The sequence below is a fragment of the Pyxicephalus adspersus genome, chromosome W (assembly GCF_032062135.1).
Source record: "Pyxicephalus adspersus chromosome W, UCB_Pads_2.0, whole genome shotgun sequence".
NCBI classification, from domain to species: domain Eukaryota; kingdom Metazoa; phylum Chordata; class Amphibia; order Anura; family Pyxicephalidae; genus Pyxicephalus; species Pyxicephalus adspersus.
The window spans coordinates 6166663-6187389 of record NC_092870.1 but is presented as its reverse complement, the minus strand read 5'-3'; the positions used below and the strand labels follow the sequence as shown (position 1 = coordinate 6187389).

General features: G+C 42.8%; 1 long non-coding RNA gene across 1 annotated transcript; it reads left to right on the top strand.

Annotated features, from left to right (window-relative positions):
• Window positions 1–213: 213 nt before the first annotated feature.
• Window positions 214–610, top strand: LOC140342910 (uncharacterized). Its single transcript, XR_011923201.1, has 3 exons — window positions 214–285; window positions 398–459; window positions 539–610. It is a non-coding gene; the product is annotated as an uncharacterized lncRNA (long non-coding RNA).
• The last annotated feature ends 20117 nt before the right edge of the window (window positions 611–20727 follow it).

The window sequence follows — 20727 nt, the reverse complement described above, 5'->3', positions numbered from 1 at the left end:
ATTGGTATTTTTTTGTAAACATTAAAACTTAAAAAAAACTATATAATTTGACTTATCTGTATACTGATCTACTTTTTATTCATTTCTTCCTCCCCCATGCATATTATAGGCTAAAAAAACACCACAACACAAGGTATTTTTCCGTCATCAATTTTATTATTCATTAGTACCGTAACCAAGCAGCTTAAAAGTATATGTAACTATTTTCTTTATAGGATGTACTATTATCAAGAATCGATACACATCTGACAACCATTATATCGATTAGAAACATAAAAGCAAGAGGTATGCCCACTTGTGGATATTTTATAAACTATAAACTATGCAAACTAACTATATACACTACCAATTACTCATCTTTAATACATACTCAATTTTGAACATAATATTTTTACAGTTACAAACTGAACTCTGCAACCTTCTTAGTGGAATATACTCAAGCACCACTGTCAAAATATAGTAAGTATATCATTAGATTTGATCATTGTTAAAAGCCTTTTCTAGATGCATAAACATTAGTATTACCTTTGAATTAAAGAGTCCCTATTTCCTTTAGGATTTATCTGAAGACAAGTCTTCATATCAAGCTTTGTGCAAACGCAGTGTGAAAAAGATACACTAACCAACTTACACCTACAACGACCGATATTCCAGTAAGAATCACTTTACATACTAATTTAAACAATTATTCTATTATAATTTAATATGGTGTGGTATATTACTGGGGGTTGCTCATGGTAACGGGATGCTTACAGGGCAGATAGGAGGCAGCAGACACCAAATGTCCAAAATAACTGCAGTCTTATTTCTTTGGCCCAGTGTTACAGCACACTCTCCAGCACTTTAAAGTAAAAACAATAAACAACAGTGGCCAGGCTGGTCATCTAGCAACCTCACTGGGTGCCCTGTCTTTTTAACACTCAATATCAACTTGTAACTCAATATGCTTACTCCAGCCTCTGACTAATCACACTACAGCCTGCCACACACTGGCTGATCATCCCCTCCCTTGCAGTGTAGGTGGAGGTGGATATATCCCAAATCAGGGTTTGACTTGGACTTGACTTTGACTGGCTCCAGGGCCCTAAATTGCCTAGTTTTCTTTCCTAAAAACCTACACACACAATACTATTCTCTATTCCCTGGAGCCTTTATAACACTTTCCCTGACATTTTTGGGACACTCTGACACAATGCCCCTGATTCATCAATAAAATCCGCGATCGCTGGAAGCGCGAACGTACGCGCGACCAGCGAGCGCGGTTTACCGCGGTCCGGAGTCGAGTGCGCTCGTACACGCGCCTCATCACTGACAGCCGGATTCCTGCCTTCATAATTAAGGGTAATATGTGTGCCATTAGAAAGAATGATTTTTTAGGGGAACAGTGACTTTTAATGCAAGCTCGCCAGTGAAAAGCTGCCGGAGATGCGCGGCTCCGTGCGCGAGCATTTTCAGTTGTTGAATAGCGCGATTGCGTACGATTCCGGATCGCGAATACGAATGCGCGACCGATAATCCGATTCTGCTTGATGAATCAGGGGCAATGGATATGTAATCACATTCTTTTTTGCACTCCCTCTATATATATTCTAGACGGTTCAAATGTATTTGTGACCACTTTGATCAATACAATTAGCCTGGACTATCAGGAAACATTTTGTCTCCTGATAGGAGACAAAACACACACACACACAAAGTAAGTCAGTTTAATAGGATATTATGAAGTTGAAAATAGTTTTAGATATGATTTTTGTAAAGTTTGTCTGATTTGATTTACAATATTAATTTCAAAGGTCTCCTAATCCCCTGAGGAATCACGTCGGGTGCGAGACTATACCTTTGTGTTGAGGTAAAGACCAGGACTGTAAGGTCTGTCTGTATTGGGCTTCAGAAAATATGTAAGAAGCCGAGTACTCATATTTCATGTACAAAAGTAGTAAAAGTTGATTGTCCCCCACGGGACGTGATAACCATTACTGTGCATCTATTGTATGTTTTGTTTATTTTAATTATTTTTGTTCATTTTGCTTAGAATAAAGGATTTTAGACATATCTTTTAACAAAACCAGTTTGCCATAAAAAGCCGCCTTCTTCGTTTCCATTTAAATTTACTTTTCATATACTTTTAATAACAACCATACAATCTTTTTCTCTGGAGGCACCCATCCAGCAGTCCCTGCTTTACTCAGAGCAAGACCTACATATACTTATCTATGGTATATCCTTCCTTGTAAGTACCTATATCACCAGATATTATCTTATTCTCCTTTACATATCATATTTCCTATAAGCACTGGATATCATGTGAGTACCACTCTAAAGATAAACCGTATTTTTCGGACCATAAGACGCACTTTTTTCCCCCCAGAAGTGGGGAGAAAAAGTCCCTGCGTCTTTTGGTCCAAATGTATCCTCCCCAGCTGCTGTCCCGTCCCCCCTGTATAGCCCCCCCTCCGCCTTTTCCCCTGTCTCCTGTTCAGCGCGGCCAGAGTGACTGTGTCTCCTGTATCTTGCTCCCGGCGTCCTCCCACTTTCAGCATGATTGGCTGACAAAGTCATGCTGGGAGCATTCTCCCAACATGACTAATGCACATAAAATATTTTAGGACACTATTTGTTTCAGAATCTTTTTTTTCTTCATTTCCCTTCTCTAAAAAACTGGTGCGTCATATGGTCCAGTGCGTCTTATGGTCCGAAAAATACGGTACTTAAATTTCCTCTTATACTATTAACCTAAATGCTAAGACTAAGGCGATATGACAACATTACAAACTTTATTTGATTATACACATTTTAATATAAACAAAATTACTCCATATCAACAAACTTACTTACTGTAGATGCACTCATACACCTAATGGGAAATAACTATCCATACACTATTGATTATAGCATGATTTTATTTTCAATGATTCAAACACAATAAACGATTCTTTAGATTTTTTAGACTTTTTGATTATGCCTCGACTGTATATGCATATTGTTAGGAGATGCTCATCTGTCCGGCGACTCCGTGCTGTGTGCCATTGCAGTATAAAACAATGTTCATTTTGTCCAGCGATGTCATTTGCAGCAGCCAGGAAAACTAAGATAGCAGCAGCCCCTGCTTCCCTGTAGCCGTGCAGCCTGATGTATTTTTGACATCTCCAGCACCACTCTGTGAGGCTGTGTACAGCTGAAGGAATTTCAGAAGCAATTGGCTCCTGACTCAGTCCTGCACTGTCATTGGCTGCTGGGACTTTATAGCCTCTCTGCTCCCAGTCACCAGCGTCTGTTGTAGCATATAGCTGGGCTAATCTGTACTGGAGATTTATCGTCTGATTTACTGTTGCTGACCCTTGCCTGTTTCTGACTTTGTCAGTTTATGCTGCCTGGACCGACCTTTGCCTGTGACCCTGACTGTGCTTGTGTCTTGTCCTTGTGTATTTTGTTTGATGGACGGATATTCTGTGTATGACCTCTGCTCTGTATTCTGGATTTGTCTTTGTTGGAATCTTGGTTTTGCTTTATCTGTGGGCTCCTGGCTTGCTGCCAGCCCATCCACAGACACCATCCCTTGCACAGTAAGTCCTGGGGGCAACTGAGTACTAGGAGATGCAATCAGTCTACCAAAGCTAAGCGGGGGCTTGCTAAAGGTGAAGACTGCAGTGTTAGATTGGGGAACTGGTGCTGGTGAGGACTGGTGCTGACCAGGGCCTTACACATATGTAATCTGTACTCTTTACTATTTTTTACTGTACTACTAATACTGTATCGTACTATTTTGTAATGTACTTTGGAACATTTTTCTTTGTATATTTATTAAAAAACGTCATCTAATATACCCCTGAGGAAGGCGCTAGGTGAAACACATGGGGGACAGTCATTGCCTTAACCCTCTTAATAGTAAAAATCTGTCTAGCAGCACTATTCTAACTCCATGACACCATTGGATGTTGAAATATTGTAATGTTATGATAACAATGTAAATAAATTGTGCTTTTCTCACTTGTATGTACACTTTATTTGAATGAAATAGAATTCAAATTGTCTTTCTTAATAAAGTCCATCGACCGGTGACATTAAGGCTTCTTGGAAATGGGCAGAGGAAGAAGTAGTCCTGCTGGTGTACAGGTAGACGACTTGGTTTAAGCAAAGGCCTTGACATAGCCTGTCACACCCCTACGAAGATTGGGCCACCAGTACAAATGGGAGAGAAGTGTGAAAGTTCTGTGAACACCTGAGTGACCATAAAGTTTAAAGTCATGTGCCCAACGTAAAATTTTGTTGTGGAGGCACCAAGGTTTTACTTGGAGAAAGAGCAGATTCCTGAACAGAGGTCAAGGCTAGGATACGGACCAGTGGGGTAATAAACCTTGGCTCAGCAGTGATCTCGGAATCCTGTGGATTGAAGGAGCGGAAGAGAGCGTGAGCTCGGGAGTTAGCGGAACCGGCTTTAAAGGTAATTACAAAATCAAAAGGGAAAAGAACAAAGACCAACAAGCTTTCCGGGGATTGAGGCGTCAAGTAGACTGTAGGTATAGGAGGTTTTTATGGTCTGTAAAAATACTGACCTTGTGAGGAGAACCCTCCAAAAGATAGCGCCATTCTTCAAGAGTGAGCCTGATGGCTAGTAGCTCCCTGTCTCGAATAGATTAATTATTTTCTTCTATAAAGAGAATGCACATGGGTGTTAAGCTCCAGTGGGGGTCTGGAAGAGAATAGCTCCCACTCTGACAGAGGAGGCATCAACATCGATTGAGAAGGGCTTGGAAACATCTAGCCTAACCAGAGCTGGGCCAGAAAGAAAAGCATTCTTTAAGGAATAAAAGGCCTCAATTGCCTCAGAGGACCAGTTCTTGGGGTCAGCTTCCTTTCTGGTCAGTCCAGTGATGGGTGCTATCAGCGTGGAGTAATTTCTGATGAACTGCTGGTAGTAGTTGGTAAAACGCAGGAAACGCTAAGTAGCCTTAAGGCCACAGGGTAGCGTCCAGTTAGAAATGGCCGTAACCTTCCCAGGATCTATAGAGAGGCCGTCCCCTCAAAGTAACAATGTAATGTAAACAATGTAGTCCAGGAAGGGCACCTGTGGGCATTCGAACAGGCACTTCTCTGCCTTTGTATAGAGTTGATTGTCTCTGAGCCACTGTAAGACCAGACGGACATGGTGTCTGAGGAAAGGCAAATCAGGAGAGAAAATCAAAATGTCATCCAAATGGACAAGAACACGGATGAATAAGGTCACAAAATATATATTTGACAAGTGTTAAAAGACAGCTGGGACTTCCTGGTTCCGGCGCCTCATGGGGTAGCAGTGTGACATGGAGACTCCTTCTCATCCGATCCTCACCCAGCTGTAATCAGCCAGCTTCACCTTGCTGATACTGCAGACACGCAGGTAGTGTGAGACAGAGGCTCCTGCTCTTCAAACAATACATTTTTCGGCTGCTGCTAGTTTTTTTTTTTTCTTTACTCTCTGCAGACAGCTGGCAGTGTGAGACGGAGGGTCCAGCTCTTCATTTTAATACATTATCAGCTGCTGCTAGTTTGGTATGCACGCTGTTGTTAAAGGGGCAGTGCAATACAGAGACTTTCTGTTTATATCTTCTTTAGAGGATATCAGCTGTTCTGAACTGCTCAGTATACGGGGAGAAAAACCTGGTAAACCCATAGCAGGAATACAGATGGAGAAATTTCTGGGGAAAGCATCGGCAGAACGCCCCCAATCACCAAAGCAGCAACAGAAAAAAATCTGCATAATGCCGGCTAAGATGGCGGAATCCCCTCTTATACAACCTCAGCAGGATACAATATTATCCTCTAACTATGCTGACAGCTCCTCTCTCCTGATTACTCCCACAGCCCTAGAGGAGCTGTGACATGTTTACAGATACAGAACACATGTCACAGCTCTGACATGTGTTCTGTATCTGTAATACATGTCACAGCTCCTCTAGGGCTGTGGGAGTAATCATGTCACAGCTCTGACATGTGTTCTGTATCTGTAATACATGTCACAGCTCCTCTAGGGCTGTGGGAGTAATCAGGGGAGCAGAGCTGTCAGCATAGCAGAGCTCCGCTGACTGCTCTGCTCCCTGATTGGCTGAGGAAAGGGAAAATACTGATGATGCTTGAGCTGTCATCGGGGTTTCCTATTTCTCATCCAATCACAGAGCAGTAGAGGTGATGAATGGAGATACGTATCTCCATTCAACCTCTATTGCCCTGGTATTGCCTGCGGTTACAGCTGATTGAAGGCACGTGCTTCCAATTAGCTCTAACCGCAAAGTTCCCACGGTCCAGGAATCCCACAATGACATTATGATTCATATCGTCATTGTCGGATAACCTGTAAAAAATAAAAAAAAAAACAAGTTAAAATAAAAACACACACAAATAAATTAATTTTTCCCGAATTTTTGCAGTCGAATCCTGTGTTTTTCGGGTCGGGTCTATCCGAATTCGAACAGCCATATTCGGGTCGAATATAAGGACAACCCGAATTCGAACACCAACACTAGCCCTGAGAAGGGCCAAAGCGCAGAGTCTAAGCAGTAACCAGGTTTTCTCCAGAGCCTCTGATGGTGAGGATGTTGCGCCGCTGGTTACTGCCAGCTTGCACAGTACCAAATCACTAAGCAGAAGAATAGTCGAGGAAAGCCGGGGGCGAGACAGGCAGCAAGCAAGAGAGGTCAGGTCACACGCCAGGGGTCAATAGCCTTGGATCCAGGAGACAGACAGCAATGACACAGAGGCCACTGCGGGCACAGGGAACACAGGAGACACTGGAAACAGCAGGAGGTACAGGTAATGCAGGGATATCCACAGGCAGACAGGAACAGCACAGGGAAGTTGGCTGAGAACCAACAAACTGGACAACGAAGAGTTAACACAGGAGCTGGACACAGGAAACACTGGATTAAGCAGCAGGTGTACAGGAACTAGTTCACAGAACTGGGGAGTAAGACTTGTTGCACGAACACAAAATGGAGTCTGAGAGCTAGCTAAATAGCCATGGCTGGTTAAGAAGCTATTTTCTGATTGGTCAGCGGCATAAACAGAATTGATAAAGCTTGGAAACAGAGGCACGCCCAGCTTAAGAACTACCCGCATGCGTAGGCAGGGGAGAGATGCCTGTGCTTTAGTGAGGAACAGGTAAGTGTGACATTACCCCCCCCCCCCTTTTACGGGACCTCCCCACCCGCCGGGGTCCGGGTTTAAGGGGAAAACGGAGATAAAAACCTCTTGGCAAGAAGAGGTGCAGACACATCTGTAGCTGGAATCTACGATCTCTCCTCAGGACCAAAACCTTTCCAGTTAATGAGATACATGAGCTTCTTACGAGAAATTTTGTAATCCATAATTTGATGGACTTCATATTCCTGAGAAGAATCGGTTGCAGGAGTAGCCAGTGGAGAGGAGGGAGATTCGTGATAAAATCCATGGATATATGACACCAGGGTTCAGTGGTAATAGGTAGTGGAAAAATTGGGCCTGCAGGGGCGCAGGTGGCAGACTTTGTTTGAGCATAGACAGCACAGGCCTTGACATAGTCTGTCACATCCTTGTGAAGATTGGGCTACCAGTACTGTCAGGAGAGAAAGGTAAAGGTTCTGTGCACGCCTGGGTGGCCAGAAAGCTTGGAGTCGTGTGTCCAACGTAAGACTTTAGTACGGAGTTGAGGAGGCACCAGGATTTTTCCAGGGGGGATAGCGGATTCCTGGATAGATGTCAAGGCCAGGATGCAGTCTGGAGGAATGATAAACTCTGGTTCCACAGCAGTCTCTCAATCCTGTGGATTAAAGAAGCGAGATAGAGCATTTGCTGGGGAGTAAGCAGAACCGGGTTTAAAGGAAATCACAAAATTAAAGCTAGAAAAGAACAAAGACCTACGGGCTTGCCGAGGGTTGAAACAACCCGCAGACTGCAGATACTGGAGGTTCTTACCAGTAAAAATTGACCAGTAAAAATTGTGATCTTATGAGGAGAACCCTCCAAGAGGTATCGCCATTCCTCCAGAGCTAGCTTGATAGCTAGCAGTTCTCTGTCTCCAATGGAATAATTCTCCGCCGGGGAGAACTTCTTGGAAAAGAATCTGCATGGTCGTCTGGCACCAGTGGGGGTCTGGAAGAGAATTGCTCCCACTCCAACAGAGGAGGCATCAACTTTCTGGCCTACAAGTGCTGGACCAGAAAGAAAACCCTGTTTGAGGGTCTGGAAAGCCAGAATAGCCTCAGAGGGCCAGTCCTTAGGATTTGCATCCTTCCGTGTCAGATCGGTGATGGGAGCAACCAGCGTGGAACAACTCCTAATAAATTGCCAGTAATAGTTGGTAAATCCCAAAAAGCGTTGAGTAGCCTTAAAGCCGCAGGGTAGTGGCCAGTTGGAAATTGCTGCAACCTTGTGAGGATCCATGGAGAGACCCTCTTTGAAAACAATGTAGTCCAGAAAGGGCACCAAGGGAGCCCTTTTCCGCCCTTGAATACAGTCCATTGTCACGGAGCCGTTGTAGGACTAAACGGACATGCTGTCTGATTGGGCAAGTCAGGGGAAAAAACAAAACACAGATATAAAAAAGATTACGAAACACCTTATTTACAAACTGCTGGAAAACAGCCAGGGCATTGCAGAGACCTAAGGGCATCACAAGGTACTCGTGGCCATCTCTGGTGGTAAATGCCGTTTTCAATTCATCCACTTGCTTGATCCGAATTAGATTATATGCACCTCGAAGGTCTAGTTTTGTGAAGATCTCTGCACCACCGAGACAGTCAAAGAGCTCAGGAATAAGTGGCAGAGGGTAGCGGTTCTTTATGGTGATAGCATTTAGACCACGGTAGTCAATACATGGCCGGAGAGTGCCATCTTTTTTCTGGGACTCCAGCAGGAGAAAAGGACTTGCGTATAAACCCCCTTTGCAAATTCTCTTTGATGTAATCAGTCAAAGCCTTGGTTTCCGGGAGACTAAGGGGGTACACCCAACCTCTGGGAGGAGTGGAATTCAGAATGAGGTCCATTGCACAGTCGTAGGGCCTGTGGGGAGGTAGCTGTTCAGGCGTGAGCTTGGCCAGGCATGGGGTACCCCAAGCCAATACCTCAGGAGTAGTCCAATCAAGCACAGAAGAATGCAGTTAAAGCCATGGGAGTCCCAGGATGACTGCAGAGCTGGCTCGAGGAAGAACAAGAAAATTTATAGTCTCGTGGTGAAGCACACCAACTGACATTTGTATAGGTCTGGTCTGGAAGCGGATCAAGGGAGTGACAAGGGAGTACCATCTACTGCAGAGATTCATAAAGGCTGAGATAATGGCCCTAATTCATCAAGCAGAATCGGACACTCGCTTGCGCATTCGTATTCGCGATCCGAAATCGTACGCCGTCGCGCAATTCAGCAACTGAAAAAAGCTTGCGGCCGGAACACTGGCGAGCAAGCATTAAAAGTCACTGTTCTCCTAAAAAATCATTCTTTCTAATGGCACACATATTACCCTTAGCCCTAAAAAAAAATGTTTGCGCTGTTTAAATGTTTTAAAATGTTGTTGTTTGTTTTTTTGGGATTTGTCATCTCCTTTCCAATCGCTCAGGACACAGTTTAAAAAGACAATTGTAATTGTTTTTAAGCTGTTCCTCCCCCTGAATTATTTTGGAAAAGGATTATTAATCTAAAATATATGCGTGTAACTATGAGCAACACTGACATGCGGGTAAAGATTTGCATACAGGCGGCGCACGTGCAAATGCGTGGCGTGGCCACGTTTTCAAGTAGGCGGGAGTTAATGAGGAAGTTGGAGAGTGAGAGAGGACATCATGCCGCGCGCATTGTTTGGTGAGAGGGAGCTGCATTTTATTATTAAAGTAAGTGATTTTTTTAGAAAAGTTTTAGGGGGAGTGGGGAGGGAGGTGGGGGGATGGGTGATTCTTTTTACTAGATTTAACTCATGCTTCTCCATGTTTGAATGTGTTTCTTGCAGCATGCTTGTTTGAAACGCATGCATTGCCATGTGTTTTTACGCTGCTTTTCATATTTCTCAGCTTAAGAACCTGCCATCTTTAATCTTTCACATGTCCTAAGCCCTTGTTTGCATATGGGACAACACACACAAAACATTTTTTGGAGGAATAAAGTCAATGGTGTATTCTTACTTGCTCCTTTTCCTTTGTTCGTTATTCATTTTTTCTCCTTTTTCCCTGTTTTTTCTCTTTTTTTTTCTCTTTTTTTTTTTTGCACAAGTTTTTGGTTTGCATGACCAGAATGACTGCAAATTTATAGGGATGCAGACGCACGCAGACGCGCGCAGACGCACGCACACGCACGCACGCACACGCATGTTCATTTAAATGTGCGCCATTCAAGGATTTTGCTTTTTGTTGTCATGAATCCAGATTTGGACTTTGATTTATTTTTTACTGCTGCTGCTGCTGCTTTAAACAGCGCATATGTTTTACTAGAAGAAGAGCAGCAGCAACAACCAGAGGAGCAACCAGAGCAGGAAGCTCATACTTCCCAAACGGTCAGGGCACCACGCGTCTTCTTGGAGCGTGGCCGCCTGGAAAGTTTGCGTGACCAGGATGTCAAAAGGTGTTTTCGCCTGTCTCGCTGGTCATCCTTCACCTGTACAGCTTGCTGGAAGAGAAAATTGCTCCAAAAACTAAGAGAAGCCAGGCAGTGCCAGGAATGACCAGGCTCTTGGCCATCTTAACAGATCCTCCTTAATCGCGCAGCTGAAATCTAATCGCCTTAATTGGCGGATTCGCGACCCCTATTGCCCATTTTGTTATGAAGGCAAGCATCCGGCTTGGCAGTGAGATGTGAATGAACGAGCGCATATGACTCCAGCCCGCGGTAAACCGGCTCGATATATTCGCGCGAAATAAAGCGCAACCAGCGAGCGTGGATTTCATTGATGAATTAGGCTCAATGTCTCTGATGCAGGCCTGCATAATAGGTAAAGAGAAGAAACTGACTGTGTACACTGACCTACAGTATATCTTTGGTATATGTTATGTCTTTGGCCAGTTGTGGAAATTTGAGGGGCTTCATGACAATTAGTGGAAAGCCTATAAAACATGCAAAACTCATTAGGAAAGTCCTTGAGGCACTATGGTAGCCATAATAAAATGTGAAGCCCATACCAAAGGCACTGATGAAATTTTGATTGACAATGAAAAAGCTAATGGCATGGCTAAATTAGCAGCATTAAATAGTACAGAACATACATAGATCTTTGGGTCCACTTCCTCTTCTGAGGAACCTGATCAGGTAGACTTAACAGTCTTAAAGAAAATGCAGTTGTAAACTGATGAGAAATTAAAACAGAAATGGAAAGATCAAGGAAGTACTATGAAATATGGACTTTGGACCCATGAGGATGGTAGAATTTGTCCGCCTCCTACGCTGTATATATATCTAGCTGAGGCGACGCATGGCCCATCTCATCTTTCCAAAGGTGCTATGATTTCAGTAATACCCATGCATTGAATTGCCCCAGGATTCACTACTGTTGCAGAACAAATCTGCCATGGATGTGAGATGTGTCAATTGCCTAATCCTGGAAAACTTGTTAAAACCCATGTGAAACTATTTACCTAAAGCTTTATATTGCTTTCAGAAGTTAGAGATTGATTAAATTTAATTACCAAAATGTGAGCAATTTCAGTATGTTCTGGTGTGTATGGACATGTTCTCTGAATGGATAGAGGTTTGGTCAGTTGCTAATGCTACTGCTTTAATCACAGCCAAAAACTGTTGCAAATATGGCCTGGTGGAATCGGTAGAATCAGACCCTGAAGGTTATGTCAGAAGTTATGGAAGGCCTCCAGAGTGAACTGAAGTTTCACACACCATATCAGGAAAGGTACAATTGGATAATTAGGACCGTCTTGCTAAGATTTATGAACAGACTTGTCTTGTATAGGTGCAAATCTTCCCCCTTATGTTAAAGTCTACTGGACATACCTCTGGAGGTCCAGAGAAATTGTCTCATTTTATTATACTTTATTTGGTAGGACCCATCTGACAGGATTTTTCTTTCCCCGAAAGATGAAGCTGATACACTGCTTATTTAAAATGAATGTTCGACCGCTCTCTTCAGCACACTAGTGCCTTACTTGTACTCCCAGATGGGTCCCAAAGGAAGGGGGACCCAGAAGAATAAACCCGCCGGCAGCAGGAGCGCAGGGAGCAGGCCGCAAAGCCGTGGCCTTCAGTAAACCCAGCGGCTGCGAGTGAAGCAACAGGAGCGCGGTTGCCCGGCAAGCTGACCAGTGGCTCCTCTACAGTTACAGTTGCTACTGGGGCTATATTAGAGGCTCGTCTTCATACGGCCAGCATCCCTAACTCTCCAGTCCGGAGCCCGACTACCCCTGCTGCTATGGAAAAGGTATCTCTTTCCTTGAATTCTTCTGTAATTGGTGAAGATGACTGGGACTGGAGAGCTCATCTTAGGGCCTTACCCACTATACATGATTTAGAACAAAGTATTGGCAGGTTGGAAGCGAGTTGTAAATCAGAGTTCCAGGCTATGCAGTGCTCCATACAGCAAGTTACAGCTACCATGCTTACGTTGCAAAATGCCTATTCTGACCTTGCTACTCAGGTGGCAACCCACAGTACAAAATTAGAAAGATATGAAGCTCAACTTAATGTTATTTGTACTCCAGGATGATGCGGAAAATCGTAACAGGCGCAACAATATTTGCATACGGGGGCTTCCAGAGTCTGTTCCTAACTCGGGTCTCCATTCTGCAGTTTGCTCTATCTTTGTCTCACTGTTAGGGGCACCTCCAAATGTGGACCTAGAGATTGATACGGTCCACAGGACATTAGGTCCATGGAGTAAAGATCCCCAGCGACTGAGGGATGTGCTTTGTAGGATCCATTTTTATAGAACTAAAGAAGATATGTGCAAAGCTAGAGATGCAGAGCCTATTAAATACGGAGGTGCATGCCTTCAATTGCTCTCAGATTTGTCCAAGTTTACATTGGATCAACGGCGTGCCCTCAAGCCTCTACTTGCAGTTCTGAAAGAAAGAAATATACCCTTTAGATGGGGATATCCATTTTTTGATTATACGCAAAGATAGCAAAAATCATATCCTTCTAGCTCCTCTGGATCTTCCTCAGTTATTGATGGATTTGCAGATTCCTCCTGTTACTTTATTGTAACGGCCATCAGCAATGCATTCTTTACATAGAAACCGTTTTGTTGCTTCTACCTACCCTGTGCAACATCTCTCACTTTCTACAGCTTGTATACCTCCAGAAGCTGTAGCGGATCATATGGCTGGCACTGGCCTCCAGCAAGAACCATCCCTTTCATGACATCTTTAAATCTTCTTGAAGACATCTCAATTTCATTTTGGACATTTGGCGTCCAGTATTGGTAGATATGCCCTTTTTTTATATCTGTATATATTTTTTTGGTTCCTTAACATTTCTCTCAACTGGCATCCTAGAAATTTAGTAGAACCATGAGTTGATATTTCAACTGCCAATGTATTGAACGAATACTATTGAGGATACCAGTGGATTGATGTTATATAAAATGCCTTATCCTCTTCCCCTACATGCTTTGGTGGGCCTTGGGCGCCTCTGATTATATCTTTTTTAGCTCCATGCTTGGTTTTTCCTCCTTTTTTTTCACGGCCCTATATTTATACTGTATTATGTTGGTTTGATATTTTTTTCTGCATATATTTGGCCTGACGGATTCCCCTGGGCAGGATTAGATTTGATTGTTTATCTCCTCCCTCCACAGACCGACACTTTACCCCACATAGGTCCACAGTCTATCTTGGACGGTAGTTTGGGATTTTTTGATCCCATCTTAGTTTTCAACCCACATGCGAGAAGTTAGCCCACCTCGCCTGTCTGGTGATCCCTTTCCTTTTCCTTATCCTCATCCTCGTGTTGCCACCCACTACACATTCTCATATTTTAAAATTTCAATCTCTCAACACCAAGGGCCTTAATAGTTCCAACAAGCGTTCCCAACTATTATATGCCCAACATAAAGCTAGAATACAAATATTTTTTTTTTCAGGAGACTCATTTCCAGACAAACTGGATCCCATCTTTCTGTAACCGTTACTATCCCAGTTGGGTTCATAGTTCTAACCCTGATTCTTAAACGAAAAGAGTCTCTATAGCATTCCATAAATCGCTACCAGTTTAAAACATAGATACCTATTCTGACCTCCAGGGCAGATATTTAATCCTTACAATTACCGTATGGAACAGGAAGTTTACTATCGCCTCCCTTTATGCACATAGTCAGCAACCCACAATGGCCATTATTTATTATTTGGAAATCTTAAAAGGAGTTGCTGAAGGCACTATGATAGTAGGAGGCAATCTAAACTTTGCATTTGACCCCCGGCTTGATTTATCCTCTGGGAAAAATTCCATTTCCTATTCTAATTTAAACTCTTTCTGATTCAAACTGTATGAGCTTAGGTTGATGGACATTTGGCATACACTTCACCCAACCACTAGGGACTATACTTTTTATTCCCACTTGCACTCAATGTATTCCCGCATTGACTATATACTAGTGAGTCACCCAGCACTTAATTGACATCCAACTGCCTCTATAGATTCTTGCCCCTGGTCTGATCATTTCTCGGTGTCGTTGACTCTTCAAATCCCGCAAGTGGGACCTAGCGAATGGACCTGGAAGTCTAATGATTCACTATTCAAAGACTCTCTATGCGCTACAGCAGTCCTAGATACGATAGCTAATTTTCTAGGGGACCAATCCTTGGATACCACCTTTCTCCTGATACAATAGAAAGCTATGAAAGGGGTTCTTAGGGGGGTCCGAAAAAAGCATGGAGCTAGACTTAAGGAGATTAGGATTTAGGACATCAAACTTACGTCTGATAAGGTACGCTTGTTGGGACAGTTGCATAAGCAAAATATCCAGATGCCCCTAGGCTTAGTTTTTTCAGGATGTACCCCATGGAATGCAGAAACCAACCTCTTGGCATGGATATCCCTGGATGGAACCTAGGAGTTATCTTCTGTTCCAAAACCCTTCAACTTAACAAGGTTTTGGATCTGGCCTGCTCTTTTCCTAGAGTCCAGCACAGCTTTAACCTCAAATTCCTTGTTTCCGTCCACTAGGATAGGTGAAGAGGGAACAGATGATCCTGTGGTGTGCACTTCAGGCAGGAGACGTGAAAGACTGGATGGACTTTCAGAGATTCAGGGAGTGCAAGTTTAACTGCTACTGGATTAATAACTTTCAAGATAGGAAATGGTCCTTTGAATTTGGGTCTCAGTTTCTTACAGGGACAATGTAATCTCATGTTTTCTGTGGAGTGTCACACCCTATCCCCTTCCTTGAATTCCGGGCAGTTCCTTCTTTTCTTGTCTGTTTCCCGTTTGGCCTGGGACTGACCTTGTAAAAGAACATACTGGAGAATGTAAGGCCTGGTCAGTACCAGTATTCCCCAGACACCAGTCCCCCAATCTAACGCTGCAATCTTCACCTATAGCAGCCCCCGCTCAGTCTCGGGAGACTGGTTGCGTCTCCCAGCACTTGGTTGCCCCCAGGACTTAGTGCGTAAGGAATGGCGTCTGGAGATAGGCCAGCAGCCGACCAGGTGCCAACAGATAAAGAGTACAGAATTATCAGGAAATCCAAACACAAGCCGAAGTCAAAACACAGGAAATCCATCCACCAAGCAAAGTACAAAGGGAAGGGCACAAGCAGAGTTGGGGTCACAAGCAAAGGTCAGTCCAGGCAGAGTTCAAATGTCAGGAACAGGCATAGGTCAGTAACACTCAAAATCACTCCGGCACAGGTAAGCCCAGCTAACACTATAACGAGCCCTGGTGATTGGGAGCAGACAGGCTTTAAAGTCCCACCAGCCAATAGCAGTGCAGGGCTAAGTCAGGAGCTGATCAGCCTCTAGAATTCCCATCAGCTGTGCACAGCCTAACAGGGGATGCTGGGAATGCCATAAATCCATCAGGTTGCACAGCTAAAGGGAAGCAGGAGCTGCTGCTATCTTAGTTCTCCTGGCTGCTGCCAATGACATCTCCCGACAGACCAAACAGTGTTTTATATTGCTGTTAAGGTGGTCTCCTACTGTGATCCCTGATCAGCTGTGCCTCTTTCTCTGATGGCTTTTGTTTACAGCGCTGGTAGAGTGAGTAATGACGCAACTCAATGTGTATTTAGATCACTCTCAAAACTTTATTGTTTGCACACAGCCTATATACCAGTTCAGAGGCATGATCAGTGGATGATCACATGACTACAAACAACTAGCAGACATGACAAATGTCCTTTTGGTTCTCTTAGAACAAGATATTTTTGTCAAGGGAACAGATAAATTGACGAAGAGAGGAAAGAGAGAGTCTTAAGGCAAAAAGGGGGGAACGGACGTTAGTTTACTGATAAGAAAAGTACAACTAGCTTCAACATAATTCAAACATCTACAAAACATAACACAAAAAAAATTAACTTCGAAACTCAGCAAAAATCCTCAGCTACATTTCCCTCTTTTTATCCTTCAAAAAAGCATAACTACTTCTCATACTCATACCTTTGTTCCTTTACATACAAATTAACAGCTTCAGGTTGTTGGGCATATATAACTTGAGGAAGTTATTTTTCGTAGCACTGTCATCCTACAGTGGGGTATTTCAGAGGTGTTACAAGTCATACGGTAACATACATCTTCATGGGTAATATTTATAGTATGTGTAAACATCATACATTTTTCAGGGAATCATAGGTTTTACAGTTGTTGCAAAAGTTATATGGGTTATGAAGTAAATGTATATCACTTTCAGTAGCATCAGTGTCATTATAGATATTGCTAAAGACTAAGTAGTATTCTGACTGGAGTGGAGACAGCAATCAAACAAGAAGTTAACATATATTGAGTACTATGCATATCAGATAAGCAAAAACTGGAGCTATTATATATTTCTTTGGCACGACATTCCCATATTTTACCACGGAAGTCAGTCCAGTCACTATACTCAAATCCTCGCTGGTGCATAGACAGCGTAGAGTCATTCTTTAGGCTATGGCTTGATTGGAGACAAATGAAGGGCAAATCTTGAGGATGATAGTGGCAAGTTGTCGTAACCCAAACAAAGCAGAATATGACCATCAGGGCTCCAAAACTGCAGACAAGCATCAGGGCTGATATTTGTGGATCAAAAAGCATCATCCTGGCTCTGGATCGGCGGTGCCTTTTCAACTCTTCAGGCATGTATCTAGGTGGGTCCTCCACTGGTCAGCACGGCTGTTCTAGTGATGGCTTGCACAGTGACCGGAGGTCCAAAGGGCAGGTCCAAAGGGCGGATCCAAGGATTTGTGCTTGTGCAGAGCTTTGACCAACACTACGTCTCCGGGCTTGAATGGGTGCGTCGGTTGAACTGCAGGGAGAGGAAAAGAGAGATATCTCCATAAGTTGCTGTTCCAATTTTTCAATTAACTTAGCTACATATTGATCCTGAGTTTGTTGTAAGTCTCCCGGTAGTAAGATAAGGGGTTCTTTGGCCCAAGGAGTGGGGAATGGACGTCCCAATAAAATTTCAAAGGGTGATAGCTTATTAACTGGATTGGGTGTCATTCTTATTTCTGCTAGCACGGCTGGTAGGTATTGGTCCCACTTGTGAAATGTCCCTCCAGTTGCTTTCCTAAGTTTGTCTTTTAATGTCCCATTCATCCTTTCTACTACTCCAGCACTCTGGAGTGATATGGGATGTGGAACTTCCATTCTATGTTCATCATTTTTTGAAATCTCCTGCTTGACTTTAGAAGTGAATGGAGTGCCATTGTCTGAGCCTATTCTCACTGGGCATCCAAATCTGGGGATGATCTCCTTGCATAGTATCCTAGCTACTGTCCTTGCATTTTCTTTCCTGACTACAAAAGCTTCTACCCATCTGCTGAATTTATCTGTAATCACTAACATTATCTGACATCCGTTGGAAGCCTTTGGCATGTGTATTAAGTCAATTTGTAACTCTTGAAATGGACCCTGTGGAGGTAACAAATGTTCAAGTTGTCCTGTTTTTTTTCCTTGCACGTTATTTCTAGCTCATGTTAAACAACGGGGAAAGTATGGCTTGTGTATGTTCCTTTATATTTTGGGCACAAAATCGCTTGTTTATTTCTTGTGTTGTGGTTTTAATGCTTGTGTCCTATACCATGGATTTGAAAAACCATGAGGGGTACTGCTATTTGGGACAGCCCTACTATCCCTCCTTTTGACCAGATTCCAAAGGAATTTAAGGTCAATCCTTCCTTTTCCCAGAATTCAATGTCCTGTGAGGTGGCGAAGGACTGTAATTGTGTTAGAAGTGTGTTGGTTTCAGTGGAAGCTGGGATGGTGAGTAGAAGTGTATCAGGGGAACTAGTGGTGGGTGTGGTAGATGGAGCAGCGGCTTTGGCATGAACATCTGCTAGTCTGTTGCCCCTGGCATTGAAGGAATTGGTGTGTGCTTGACATTTGACAATGGCTATTTGATTGGGGAGGTGAATGGCCTCTAAAAGTTTTGAAATTATTGCGGAGTGCTCAATGGGTTTTCCACCAACTGTGGTAAAACCTCTTCGCTGCCAAATGGCCCCAAAATCATGTACGACTCCAAAAGCATAGCGGGAGTCAGTGAATATGTTTACAGCTTTTTCTTCCATAATTTCACAGCCTCTGTTAAGTGCTATAAATTCTGCGGCTTGGGAAGAGTTAGCAGAGAGTGGGACGGCTTCAAGGACTGTGTCTGGGAGCTGTACCACTACATGTCTAGCTAAATTAGTTTTGTCGGAGGGTCGTGAGCAAGACCCATCTACAAAAACATTTTCTGCTAAAGGAATGGATGTTGTGGATAAGTCTGAACGTGGTGTTGATGTATGATGTATTTCAGTGATACATGAGTGTGACTCTGGCACTTCATCTTCTGGCCCTTTAAGACCTAAGAAGGCATTGAGCACAGTGACAGGACCGCTGGTAGCAGAAGCATATTTTACGCTTAATCCTGCTGTGGATGTTAGGATAACTTCATAACCAGACAACCTTTGTGCTGTTATATGTTGAGTGGTTAAATTCTTAAGCAAGTGTAGTACAGCATGGGATGTGTAAAGTATCGTCTCGTGACCCAAAGTTAGAAGTGAGACACTTTCTACAGCCATTGCACACGCCACCAGCACACACAGACAGGCTGGCATGCCCTGCACAGTAACAGGCAGTGTCTTGGAGACATACGCCACAGGCCTCAATTTACCTCCATGCATCTGAGCAAGCACAGCAGCCATGGTTTTACAATTCTCTCTTGCATACAATACAAATGGTACATTGAAATTTGGCATTCCCAATGCAGGGGCAGAGGTCAGGGATTTTTTTTTTTTATTATTTTATTTTTTATTGAGAATTTTGAGTTTTGCAGAGCCCAGTGACATAATAACCCAAGGTTTAAATATATAATCCCAAATATCTCATTAATTACATTTATTTTTAGAAGAAACCTTTCTATTCCAATCACTTAATATGTGGTAAAAATATAAAGCATTTTTTTCCATAATAACCCCATATTACGTATTATATAATCATTATTAGTGTCAAGAAAAAAGAAAAAAAAAATTTCAGCTAATAACTTTCCCCCTTCCCTTCCCCTCTCCCATTTCTCAATTTTAACATCTTTACAATCAAAGCAACCACTTGGGTAAAATAACTTTGATAGCTTGGATTTATATATCATAATCTATATTAACCACAACTTCTATCAAGCTTCCTCCAAATTCACAGGATGATCATTATCTGACACTCTCAATGCATAGCAAGAGGTATATTCAAAGGATTGTTTGAGCTGTCTGTTGATTGAAGAAGATTGGGTGTCTATATAAGACTCCCAAATTTCAAAAAACTTTGCTACCATAGATTCCTTATCCAAGGATGCCTCAATCCAGGCCATAGGCCATAAGTCCAATTTTTCTATAAAAAACCCTCAAAGTTGGTTGGTTTGGGTCTAACCATTTGTACAATATAGCCTTTTTGGCCACCAAAGAAAGGATAGCCAATAGATTTCTGCTTCCCCTTGTCATTTTTGCACCATGCAAATCATAAGTGCCTAAAATGGCCCATTCTGGAGTTAAAGGAACATAATTAATCAGGTAAGAAGTAATAAAATATGCCACCTCCTGCCAAAATCTCTTTATTTTATGACAATTCCAAAAAGCATGGTATAAACCGGCTTGGTCTTGCGAACATTTGGGACAACTAGAAGTTGGAGTATAGCCCATCAAGTAGGCTCTTTGCGGAGAAATATATACTCCATGATAAATTTTAAGTGTCATTTCCCTATACATTGCTGAAGGGAGTACCGACCATGCCTTACCGACAATGCTGTTAAAATATCATCTGTTGTTCTACCAGGAACGTGCTCAGACCATTTAGCCAAACCAGTTTTCCTAATAGAATAATCCAGATTTATTTTAATGATTTTTTTTATTTTCTGTTATCGCTTTTCTAAAAGGATTCCCCTTGAACAATAAAGTATCCAAAGGGGTTTTCCAGTCCCTTACCGAAAGAGATTTCAATACATATATAAGACTGTAGTTGCAAAAAGACATACTCCTGTTCTCAAAAAAGGATATTCAGTTACCACTGTTTCGAACTGGAGAGGTCTTTGCATCTTTCTATCTACCAGTGACCTAACAAGTCATGGCATGGAAATTGGGCCACTTCTGTAGCAAAGAAAGAAGAGCTAAATGTGGAAGATCTAAATTA